The sequence below is a fragment of the Podarcis gaigeae genome, assembly GCF_964106915.1.
Source record: "Podarcis gaigeae genome assembly, contig: HAP1_SCAFFOLD_278, whole genome shotgun sequence".
Lineage (NCBI taxonomy): Eukaryota > Metazoa > Chordata > Lepidosauria > Squamata > Lacertidae > Podarcis > Podarcis gaigeae.
The window spans coordinates 1-11,023 of NW_028153307.1; the positions used below are offsets into that span (position 1 = coordinate 1).

At 40.6% G+C, this 11,023-nt stretch overlaps 1 long non-coding RNA gene across 1 annotated transcript; it reads right to left on the bottom strand.

Moving 5' to 3' along the window:
• Positions 1-5,803: 5,803 nt before the first annotated feature.
• On the bottom strand, positions 5,804-10,405 carry LOC310837185. Its single transcript, XR_014560454.1, has 3 exons — positions 10,366-10,405; positions 8,451-8,498; positions 5,804-5,896 (listed from the first exon to the last, which is right to left on the bottom strand). It is a non-coding gene; the product is annotated as an uncharacterized lncRNA (long non-coding RNA).
• Positions 10,406-11,023: the final 618 nt, after the last annotated feature.

The window sequence follows — 11,023 nt, forward strand, 5'->3', positions numbered from 1 at the left end:
AAAGTGAAGGAACGGAAGAAAGAGGAAGGAAGGAAGGAAGGAAGAGAAAAGAAAGAAAGAAAGAAAGAAAGAGGAAGGGAGGGAGGGAGAAAGAAAGGGAAAAGGAAGGAAGAAAGAAAGAAAGAAAGAGAGAGAGAGAGAGAGAGAGAGAGAGAGAGAGAAAGGAAGGGAGGGAGGGAGGGAGGAAGGAAGAAAGAAAGAGAAAGGAAGGGAAGGAGGGAGGGAGGAAGAAAGAGGAAGGAAGGAAGGAAGGAAGGAAGGAAGATAAAGGAAGGGAGGGAGGGAGGGAGGGAGGAAGGAATGGAAAAGAAAGGAAAGAAGGAAGGAAGGAAGGAAGGAAGGAAGGAAGGGAGGGAGGAAGAAAGAAAGAAAGAAAGAAAGAGGGAGGGAGGGAGGGAGGAAGAAGAGGAAGGAAGGAAGGAAGGAAGGAAGGAAGGAAGGAAGGAAGATAAAGGAAGGGAGGGAGGAGGAAGGAAGGAAGGAAAAGAAAGAAAGAAAGAAAGAAAGAAAGAAAGAAAGAAAGAAAGAAAGAAGAAAGAGAGAGAAAGGAAGGGAGGAAGAAAGAAAGAAAGAAAGAAAGAAAGAAAGAAGGAAAGAAAGAAAAAGAGAGAGAGAGAGAGAAAGGAAGGGAGGGAGGAAGGAAGGAAGGGAAAAGAAAGAAAGGAAGAAAGAAAGAAAGAAAGAGAAAGGAAGGAAGGAAGGAGGAGAGAGAGAGAGAGAGGAAAAGAGAGGAGAAAAAAGAGCAAGAGGAAAAGAGAGAGCAAGGAGAAAGAAGGAGAGGGAAAAAAGAAGAGGAAAAGAGAGAAGGAGGGAAGAGAAGGAGAGGAAAAGAGAGAACGAGAAGAGAGGAGAGAGAGAGAAGGAGAGGGAAAGAGGAGAGAAAAGGGGAGAAGGAGAGGAGAGAAGGAGAGATAGAAGGAGAGAAGAGAAGGAGAAGAAAAGAGGAGAGAGAGAGAGAGAAGGAGAGGAAAAGAGAGAACAGGAAGAGAGGAGAGAGAGAGAGAGAGAGAGAGAGGAGAGAAAAAGGGAGGAGAGAAGGAGAGAAAGGAAAAGGAGAGAAGAGAAGGAGAAGAAAAGAGAGGAGAGAGAGATAGAGAGAAGGAGAGGCAAAGGATAGAGGAAAAGGGAAAAGGAGAGGAGAGAAAGAGAGGAAAAGGAGAGAAGAGAAGAAAAGAGAGAACGAGAAGAGAGGAGAGAGAGAGAGAGAGAGAGAGAGAGAGGAGAGGAAAAGAGGAGAGGAGAGAGAGAGGAAAAAGAGAGGAAAAGAGGAGAGGAGAGGAGAGGAGAGGAGAGAGGAAAAAGAGAGGAGAGAGAGAGAAGGAGAGAAGAGAAGGAGAAGAGGAGAGAGAGAGAGAGAAGGAGAGAAGAGGAGAAGAGAGGAGAGGGAGAGAGAGAGGGGGAGAGAAGGAGAGGAGAGGAGAGGAGAGAGGAGAGAGAGAAAGAGGAAAAGAGAGGAGAAAAAAGAAGAGGAAAAAAGAGAGCAAGGGGAAAGAAGGAGAGAGGGAAAATAAAGAAGAGGAAAAGAGAAGGAGGGAAGAGAAGGAGAGGAAAAGAGAGAACGAGAAGAGAGGGGAGAGAGAGAGGAAAAGAGTAGAAAAAAGAACAAGAGGAAAAGAGAGAGCAAGGAGAAAGAAGGAGAGAGGGGGAAAAAGAAGAGGAAAAGGGAGGAGAGAAGGAGAGGAAAAGGAAAGAAGAGATGGAGAAGAAAAGAGAGAACGAGAAGAGAGGAGAGAGAGAGAGAGAGAAGGAGAGGGAAAGAGAAGGAGAGAAAAAGGGAGGAGAGGAGAGGAGAGAGAGGGAAAGGAGAGGAGAAGAAAAGAGAGAACGAGAAAGAGAGAGGAAAAGAGAGGAGAAAAAAGAACAAGAGGAAAAGAGAGAGCAAGGGGAAAGAAGGAGAGAGGGGGAAAAAGAAGAGGAAAAGAGAAGGAGGGAAGGAGAAGAAAAGAGAGGAGAGAGAGAGAGAAGGAGAGGAGAGAAGAGAAGGAGAAGAAAAGAGAAGAGAGAGAGAGAGAGAGAGAACGAGAGGAGAGAAGGAGAGAGAGGAACAGGAAAGACGAGATGGAGAAGAAAAGAGAGAACGAGAAGAGAGGAGAGAGAGAGAAGGAGAGGGAAAGAGGAGAGAAAAAGGGAGGAGAGGAGAGAGAGGGAAAGGAGAGGAGAAGAAAAGAGAACGAGAAAGAGAGAGGAAAAGAGAGGAGAAAAAAGAACAAGAGGAAAAGAGAGAGCAAGGGGAAAGAAGGAGAGAGGGGGAAAAAGAAGAGGAAAAGAGAAGGAGGGAAGGAGAAGAAAAGAGAGGAGAGAGAGAGAGAAGGAGAGAAGGAGAGAAGAGAAGGAGAAGAAAAGAGAAGAGAGAGAGAGAACGAGAGGAGAGAAGGAGAGAGAGGAACAGGAAAGACGAGATGGAGAAGAAAAGAGAGAACGAGAAGAGAGGAGAGAGAGAGAAGGAGAGGGAAAGAGGAGAGAAAAAGGGAGGAGAGGAGAGAGAGGGAAAGGAGAGGAGAAGAAAAGAGAGAACGAGAAAGAGAGAGGAAAAGAGAGGAGAAAAAAGAACAAGAGGAAAAGAGAGAGCAAGGGGAAAGAAGGAGAGAGGGGGGAAAAGAAGAGGAAAAGAGAAGGAGGGAAGGAGAAGAAAAGAGAGGAGAGAGAGAGAGAAGGAGAGCAGGAGAGGAGAAGAAAAGAGAAGAGAGAGAGAGGAGAGGAGAGAAGGAGAAGAGAGGAGAGCGAGAGAACGAGAGGAGAGAAGGAGAGAGAGGAACAGGAAAGACGAGATGGAGAAGAAAAGAGAGAACGAGAAGAGAGGAGAGAGAGAGAAGGAGAGGAAAGAGGAGAGAAAAAGGAGGAGAGGAGAGAGAGGGAAAGGAGAGGAGAAGAAAAGAGAGAACGAGAAAGAGAGAGGAAAAGAGAAGAGAAAAAAGAACAAGAGGAAAAGAGAGAGCAAGGGGAAAGAAGGAGAGAGGGGGGAAAAGAAGAGGAAAAGAGAAGGAGGGAAGGAGAAGAAAAGAGAGGAGAGAGAGAGAGAAGGAGAGCAGGAGAGGAGAAGAAAAGAGAAGAGAGAGAGAGAGGAGAGGAGAGAAGGAGAAGTAAAGAGAGGAGAGCGAGAGAACGAGAGGAGAGAAGGAGAGAGAGGAACAGGAAAGACGAGATGGAGAAGAAAAGAGAGAACGAGAAGAGAGGAGAGAGAGAGAAGGAGAGGGAAAGAGAAGGAGAGAAAAAGGGAGGAGAGGAAAGGAGAGAGAGAGGGAAAGGAGAGGAGAAGAGAGAACGAGAAAGAGAGAGGAAAAGAGAGGAGAAAAAAGAACAAGAGGAAAAGAGAGAGCAAGGGGAAAGAAGGAGAGAGGGGGGAAAATAAGAGGAAAAGAGAAGGAGGGAAGGAGAAGAAAAGAGAGGAGAAAGAGAGAGAAGGAGAGCAGGAGAGGAGAAGAAAAGAGAAGAGAAAGAGAGGAGAGGAGAGAAGGAGAAGTAAAGAGAGGAGAGAGAGAGAATGAGAGGAGAGAAGGAGAGAGAGGAACAGGAAAGACGAGATGGAGAAGAAAAGAGAGAACGAGAAGAGAGAGAGAGAAAGAGAAGGAGAGAAGAGAAGAAGAAAAGAGAAGAGAGAGAGAGAGAGAGGAGAGGAGAGGAGAGAAGGAGAAGTAGAGGAGAGAGAGAGAACGAGAGGAGAGAAGGAGAGAGAGGAACAGGAAAGACGAGATGGAGAAGAAAAGAGAGAACGAGAAGAGAGAGAGAGAGAAGGAGAGAAGAGAAGAAGAAAAGAGAGAACGAGAAGAGAGAGAGAGAGAGAAGGAGAGAAGAGAAGAAAAGAGAAGAGAGAGAGAGAGAGGAGAGGAGAGAAGAAGAAGTAAAGAGAGGAGAGAGAACGAGAGGAGAGAAGGAGAGAGAGGAACAGGAAAGACGAGATGGAGAAGAAAAGAGAGAACGAGAAGAGAGAGAGAGAGAGAGAGAAGGAGAGAAGAGAAGAAGAAAAGAGAAAAGAGAGAGAGAGAGAGAGAGAGAGAGGAGAGGAGAGAAGGAGAAGTAAAGAGAGGAGAGAGAGAGAACGAGAGGAGAGAAGGAGAGAGAGGAACAGGAAAGACGAGATGGAGAAGAAAAGAGAGAACGAGAAGAGAGAGAGAGAGAGAGAGAGAGAGAAGGAGAGAAGAGAAGAAGAAAAGAGAAAAGAGAGAGAGAGAGAGAGAGAGAGAGAGGAGAGGAGAGAAGGAGAAGTAAAGAGAGGAGAGAGAGAGAACGAGAGGAGAGAAGGAGAGAGAGGAACAGGAAAGACGAGATGGAGAAGAAAAGAGAGAACGAGAAGAGAGAGAGAGAGAGAAGGAGAGAAGAGAAGAAGAAAAGAGAAGAGAGAGAGAGAGAGGAGAGGAGAGAACAAGAAGTAGTAAAGAGAGGAGAGAGAGAGAACGAAAGGAGAGAAGGAGAGAGAGGAACAGGAAAGACGAGATGGAGAAGAAAAGAGAGAACGAGAAGAGAGAGAGAGAGAGAGAAGGAGAGAAGAGAAGAAGAAAAGAGAAGAGAGAGAGAGAGAGAGGAGAGGAGAGAAGGAGAAGTAAAGAGAGGAGAGAGAGAGAACGAGAGGAGAGAAGGAGAGAGAGGAACAGGAAAGACGAGATGGAGAAGAAAAGAGAGAACGAGAAGAGAGAGAGAGAGAGAGAGAGAGAAGGAGAGAAGAGAAGAAAAGAGAAGAGAGAGAGAGAGAGAGGAGACGAGAGAAGGAGAAGTAAAGAGAGGAGAGAGAGAGAACGAGAGGAGAGAAGGAGAGAGAGGAACAGGAAAGACGAGATGGAGAAGAAAAGAGAGAACGAGAAGAGAGAGAGAGAGAGAGAGAGAGAAGGAGAGAAGAGAAGAAGAAAAGAGAAGAGAGAGAGAGAGAGAGAGGAGAGGAGAGAAGGAGAAGTAAAGAGAGGAGAGAGAGAGAACGAGAGGAGAGAAGGAGAGAGAGGAACAGGAAAGACGAGATGGAGAAGAAAAGAGAGAACGAGAAGAGAGAGAGAGAGAGAGAAGGAGAGAAGAGAAGAAGAAAAGAGAAGAGAGAGAGAGAGAGGAGAGGAGAGAAGAAGTAGTAAAGAGAGGAGAGAGAGAGAACGAGAGGAGAGAAGGAGAGAGAGGAACAGGAAAGACGAGATGGAGAAGAAAAGAGAGAACGAGAAGAGAGAGAGAGAGAGAGAGAGAGGAAGGAGAGAAGAGAAGAAGAAAAGAGAAGAGAGAGAGAGAGAGAGGAGAGCAGAGAAGGAGAAGTAAAGAGAGGAGAGAGAGAGAACGAGAGGAGAGAAGGAGAGAGAGGAACAGGAAAGACGAGATGGAGAAGAAAAGAGAGAACGAGAAGAGAGAGAGAGAGAGAGAGAGAAGGAGAGAAGAGAAGAAAAGAGAAGAGAGAGAGAGAGAGGAGACGAGAGAAGGAGAAGTAAAGAGAGGAGAGAGAGAGAACGAGAGGAGAGAAGGAGAGAGAGGAACAGGAAAGACGAGATGGAGAAGAAAAGAGAGAACGAGAAGAGAGAGAGAGAGAGAGAGAGAGAGAGAAGGAGAGAAGAGAAGAAGAAAAGAGAAGAGAGAGAGAGAGAGGAGACGAGAGAAGAAGAAGTAAAGAGAGGAGAGAGAGAGAACGAGAGGAGAGAAGGAGAGAGAGGAACAGGAAAGACGAGATGGAGAAGAAAAGAGAGAACGAGAAGAGAGAGAGAGAGAGAAGGAGAGAAGAGAAGAAGAAAAGAGAGAACGAGAAGAGAGAGAGAGAGGAGAGAAGAGAAGAAAAGAGAGAACGAGAAGACATGACAGCCACATTCCAGGATCTCCAGGCGACGGAAGGTTCCGGAACCCACCTGTGGAAGCGCTGGACCTCGTGAGCGCTGCCCAATAGCTGGCTCCGTTCTTCGGCCAATCGCTGGAGGGATCGCCAGCGCTCGTTCAGTTCCTGGAAGACCAATCAATAATAATTAATAATAATAATAATGATAATATCAATAACAACAATATTAATAATATTATAATAATAATAATAATATTAAGAAGGCGAGGAGAAGAGAGGAAAAGAAAGAAGAACGAGAAAAAGAAAGGAGAGAAGGAGAAGAAAGAAGAAGAGGAAGAGAGAAGAACAAGAAAAAAAGGAGAGGAGAGAAGGAGAAGAAAGAAGAAGAGGAAGAGAGAAGAACAAGAAAAAAAAGAAGGAGAGGAGAGAAGGAGAAGAAAGAAGGAGAGGAAAAGAGAGAAGAACGAGAAAAAGAAAGAAGATGAGAGGAGAAGAAAGAAGAAGGGGGAAAGAGAGAAGAGGAAAAGACAAGAAAGAAGAGGAACAGAGAGAACGAGAGGCGAGGAGAGAAGGAAAGGAAAAGAGAGAAGAAGAAAGAACGAGGAAAAGAGAGAAGGAGCAGAAGAAAAGAGAGAACAAGGAGAGGAGGAGAGGGAAAGAGAGAATAAAGAACGAGAAAAAGAGAGAAGGAGAGGAGAGGAAAGAAGAAGAGGAAAAGAGAGAACAAGGAGAGAAGGAGAGGAAAAGAAAAGAAAGAAGAGGAACAGAGAGAACGAGAGGCGAGGAGAGAAGGAAAGGAAAACGAGAAGAAAGAACAAGGAAGAGAGAAGGAGATGAGAGAAGGAGCAGAGGAAAAGAGAGAACAAGGAGAGAAGGAGAGGGAAAGAGAGAAGAAAGAACGAGAAAAAGAAAGAAGGAGAGAAGGAGAAGAAAGAAGAAGAGGAAAAGAGAAGAACGAGAAAAAGAAATGAGATGAGAGAAGGAGAAGAAAGAAGAGGAAAAGAGAGAACAAGGAGAGGAGAGGAAAAGACAAGAAAGAAGAGGAACAGAGGGAACGAGAGGCGAGGAGAGAAGGAAAGGAAAACGAGAAGAAAGAATGAGGAAAAGAGAGAAGGAAATGAGAGAAGGAGCAGAAGAAATGAGAGAACAAGGAGAGAAGGAGAGGGAAAGAGAGAAGAAAGAACGAGAAAAAGAAAGGAGAGGAGAGGAAAGAAGAAGAGGAAAAGAGAGAAGAACGAGAAAAAGAAAGAAGGAGATGAGAGAAGGAGAAGAAAGAGGAAGAGGAAAAGAGAGAAGAACGAGAAAAAGAAAGGAGGAGATGAGAGAAGGAGAAGAAAGAAGAAGAGGAAAATAGAGAACCAGTGGAGGAGAGGAGAGGAAAAGACAAGAAAGAAGAGGAACAGAGAGAACGAGAGGCGAGGAGAGAAGGAAAGGAAAACGAGAAGAAAGAATGAGGAAAAGAGAGAAGGAAATGAGAGAAGGAGCAGAAGAAACGAGAGAACAAGGAGAGAAGGAGAGGGAAAGAGAGAAGAAAGAACGAGAAAAAGAAAGAAGGAGAGGAGAGGAAAGAAGAAGAGGAAAAGAGAGAAGAACGAGAAAAAGAAAGAAGGAGATGAGAGAAGGAGAAGAAAGAAGAGGAAAAGAGAGAAGAACGAGAAAAAGAAAGGAGGAGATGAGAGAAGGAGAAGAAAGAAGAAGAGGGAAAAAGAGAACAAGGGGAGAAGAGAAAGAGAGAAAAAGTGAAGAACGAGAAAAAGAAAGGAGAGGAGCAGATAAGACGGAAGAAGAGGAAAAGAGAGAACAAGAAGAGAGGGAGAGGAAAAGAGGAGAGGAAAAGAACGAGAAAAGGAGAGGAGAGGAGAGAAGATAAGAGAGGGAAAGAGAGAACAAGAGGAGGAGAGGAAAAGAGAGAAGAAAGAATGAGGAAAAGAAAGGAGTAAAAGAGAGGAGAAAAAAGAAACGAGGAAAAGCGAGAGCAAGGGGAAAGAAGGAGAGAGGGAAAATAAAGAAGAGGAAAAGAGAAGGAGGGAAGGAGAGGAAAAGAGAGAACGAGAAGAGAGGAGAGAGAGAGAGAGAAGGAGAGAAAAAGGGAGGAGAGGAGGAGAGAGAGGAAAAGGAAAGAAGAGATGGAGAAGAAAAGAGAGAACGAGAAAAGAGGAGAGAGAGAGGAAAAGAGAGGAGAAAAAAGAACAAGAGGAAAAGAGAGAGCAAGGAGAAAGAAGGAGAGAGGGGGGGGAAAGAAGAGGAAAAGAGAAGGAGGGAAGGAGAGGAAAAGAGAGAACGAGAAGAGAGGAGAGAGAGAGAGAGAAGGAGAGAAAAAGGGAGGAGAGGAGGAGAGAGAGGAAAAGGAAAGAAGAGATGGAGAAGAAAAGAGAGAACGAGAAAAGAGGAGAGAGAGAGGAAAAGAGAGGAGAAAAAAGAACAAGAGGAAAAGAGAGAGCAAGGAGAAAGAAGGAGAGAGGGGGGAAAGAAGAGGAAAAGAGAAGGAGGGAAGAGAAGGAGAGGAAAAGAGAGAACGAGAAGAGAGGAGAGAGAAAGAGGGAGAGAAGGAGAGAAGGAGAGGAAAAGGGAAGAAAGAAGAGGAGGAATAGAGAGAAGAAGAGGAGAGAACAAAAGGGAAAGAGAACGAGAAAACGAGAGGGAAGAAGAGAAAGAGACGGAGAGGAAAAGAGGAGGAAAGGAAAAGAGGAGGAGAAAACGAGAGAACAAATTCTTTTACCTTGATGGAGTTGAAGGTCGCCACTGTGTGAAGCATCAGCTTGGCGGACTGGAGGCGAAAAAGGAATGTTAATATTAATATTAATATTAATAGTAATAGAAATAGTAATAGTAATAATAATAATAATAATTATTATTATTATTATTATTATTATTATTATTATTTTATTTATACCCCTCCAATTTGCTTGGGTTTCAACAACAACAACAACATATTATTTCCTGCCCATCTGGCTGGGTTTTAATAGTAATAGTAGTAGTAGTAGTAGTAATAATAATAATAATAATAATAATAATAATAATAATAATATATTTATACCCCTCCCATTTGCCTGGGTTTCAATAATAATAATAATAATAATAATAATAATAATAATAATAATATATTTATACCCCTCCCATTTGCCTGGGTTTCAATAATAATAATAATAATAATAATAACAACAACAACATATTATTTCCCATCCATCTGGCTGGGTTTTAATAGTAATAGTAGTAGTAGTAATAATAATAATAATATAATAATAATGATGATGATGATGATGATGATATATTTATACCCCTCCCATTTGCCTGGGTTTCAATAATAATAATAATAATAATAATAATAATAATAATAATAAATTTATACCCCTCCCATTTGCCTGGGTTTCAATAATAATAATAACAATAATAACAACAACAACATATTATTTCCCATCCATCTGGCTGGGTTTTAATAGTAATAGTAGTAGTAGTAGTTGTAGTAATAATAATAATAATAATAATAATAATAATAATAATAATAATAACAATAATGATGATGATGATGATGATATATTTATACCCCTCCCATTTGCCTGGGTTTCAATAATAATAATAATAATAATAATAATAATAACAACAACAACAACAACAACATATTATTTCCCATCCATCTGGCTGGGTTTTAATAGTAATAGTAGTAGTAGTAGTAATAATAATAATAATGATGATGATGATGATGATGATGATGATGATATATTTATACCCCTCCCATTTGCCTGGGTTTCAATAATAATAATAATAATAATAATAATAATAATAATAATAATATATTTATGCCCCTCCCATTTGCCTGGGTTTCAATAATAATAATAATAATAACAACAACAACAACAACATATTATTTCCCATCCATCTGGCTGGGTTTTAATAGTAATAGTAGTAGTAATAATAATAATAATAATAATAATAATAATAATAATAATAATAATTTTTTATTTATACCCCTCCCATTTGGCTGGGTTTCAATAATAATAAGAATAACAACAACATATTATTTCCTGCCCATCTGGCTGGGTTTTAATAGTAATAGTAATAGTAGTAGTAGTAGGAATAATAATAATAATAATAATAATAATAATAATAATAATAATAATAATAATAATAATTTATTTATACCCCTCCCATTTGGCCGGGTTTTAATAATAATAATAATAATAATAATAATAATAATAATAATAATAATAATAATAATATTTCCCGCCTATCTGGCTGGGTTATACTACTACTACTACTACTAATAATAATAATAATAATTTATTCTTTATACCCCTCCCATTTGGCTGGGTTTCAATAATAATAATAACAACAATAACAATAACAATAACAATAACAACAACAACATATTATTTCCCGCCCCTATGGCTGGGTTTTAATAGTAATAGTAGTAGTAGTAGTAATAATAATAATAATAATAATAATAATAATAATAATAATAATAATATATTTCACACCCATCTGGCTGGGTTTCAATAATAATAATATTACTATTGTTATTATTATTATTAATAATAACAATAACAACAACAACAACAACCTTCCGGATTTCTGTTCTGGAAGGGAGAAATTTATTTGCTTCCGAGGAGAAAAATCAGATTATTCATAGTTCTTACCTTCCAAGGCGACGCCGTTTTCGAATCGGTTTCATCCTGTTTATAATTAATAATAATAATAATAATAATTAATAATTATAATAATTATAATAATAATTATAATTAAATAATAATAATAATAATAATAATAATAATAATAATAATAATAATAATAATAATAATAATAATAATAATAGCGGCTGAAGTCTGAACTCAACTATAATAGCAACAATTTATTACATCGTATTTTCACAACGTTATTATTAGCAGATGTGGCTTTTGGGGGATCAGAAATCGTTTTATGGGGTCGGGATCGAAAGATTTGGGATCGGGATTGAAAAACGTGGATTTAAGGGATCAGGATCAGAAAACGTGGTTTTATGGGATCCAAAAGGTGGTTTTATGGGATCGGGATCGAAATATGTGGTTTTATGGGATCCAAAATGTGGTTTTATGGGATCGAAAGATGTGGGTTTATGGGATCAGGATCGAAATATGTGGTTTTATGGGATTGAAAAATGTGGTTTTATGGGGTTGGAAAATGTGGTTTTATGGGATCCAAAATGTGGTTTTATGGGATCTAAAAATGGGGTTTTATGGGATCTAAAAATGGGGTTTTATGGGATCTAAAAATGGGGTTTTATGGGATCTAAAAATGGGGTTTTATGGGATTGAAAAA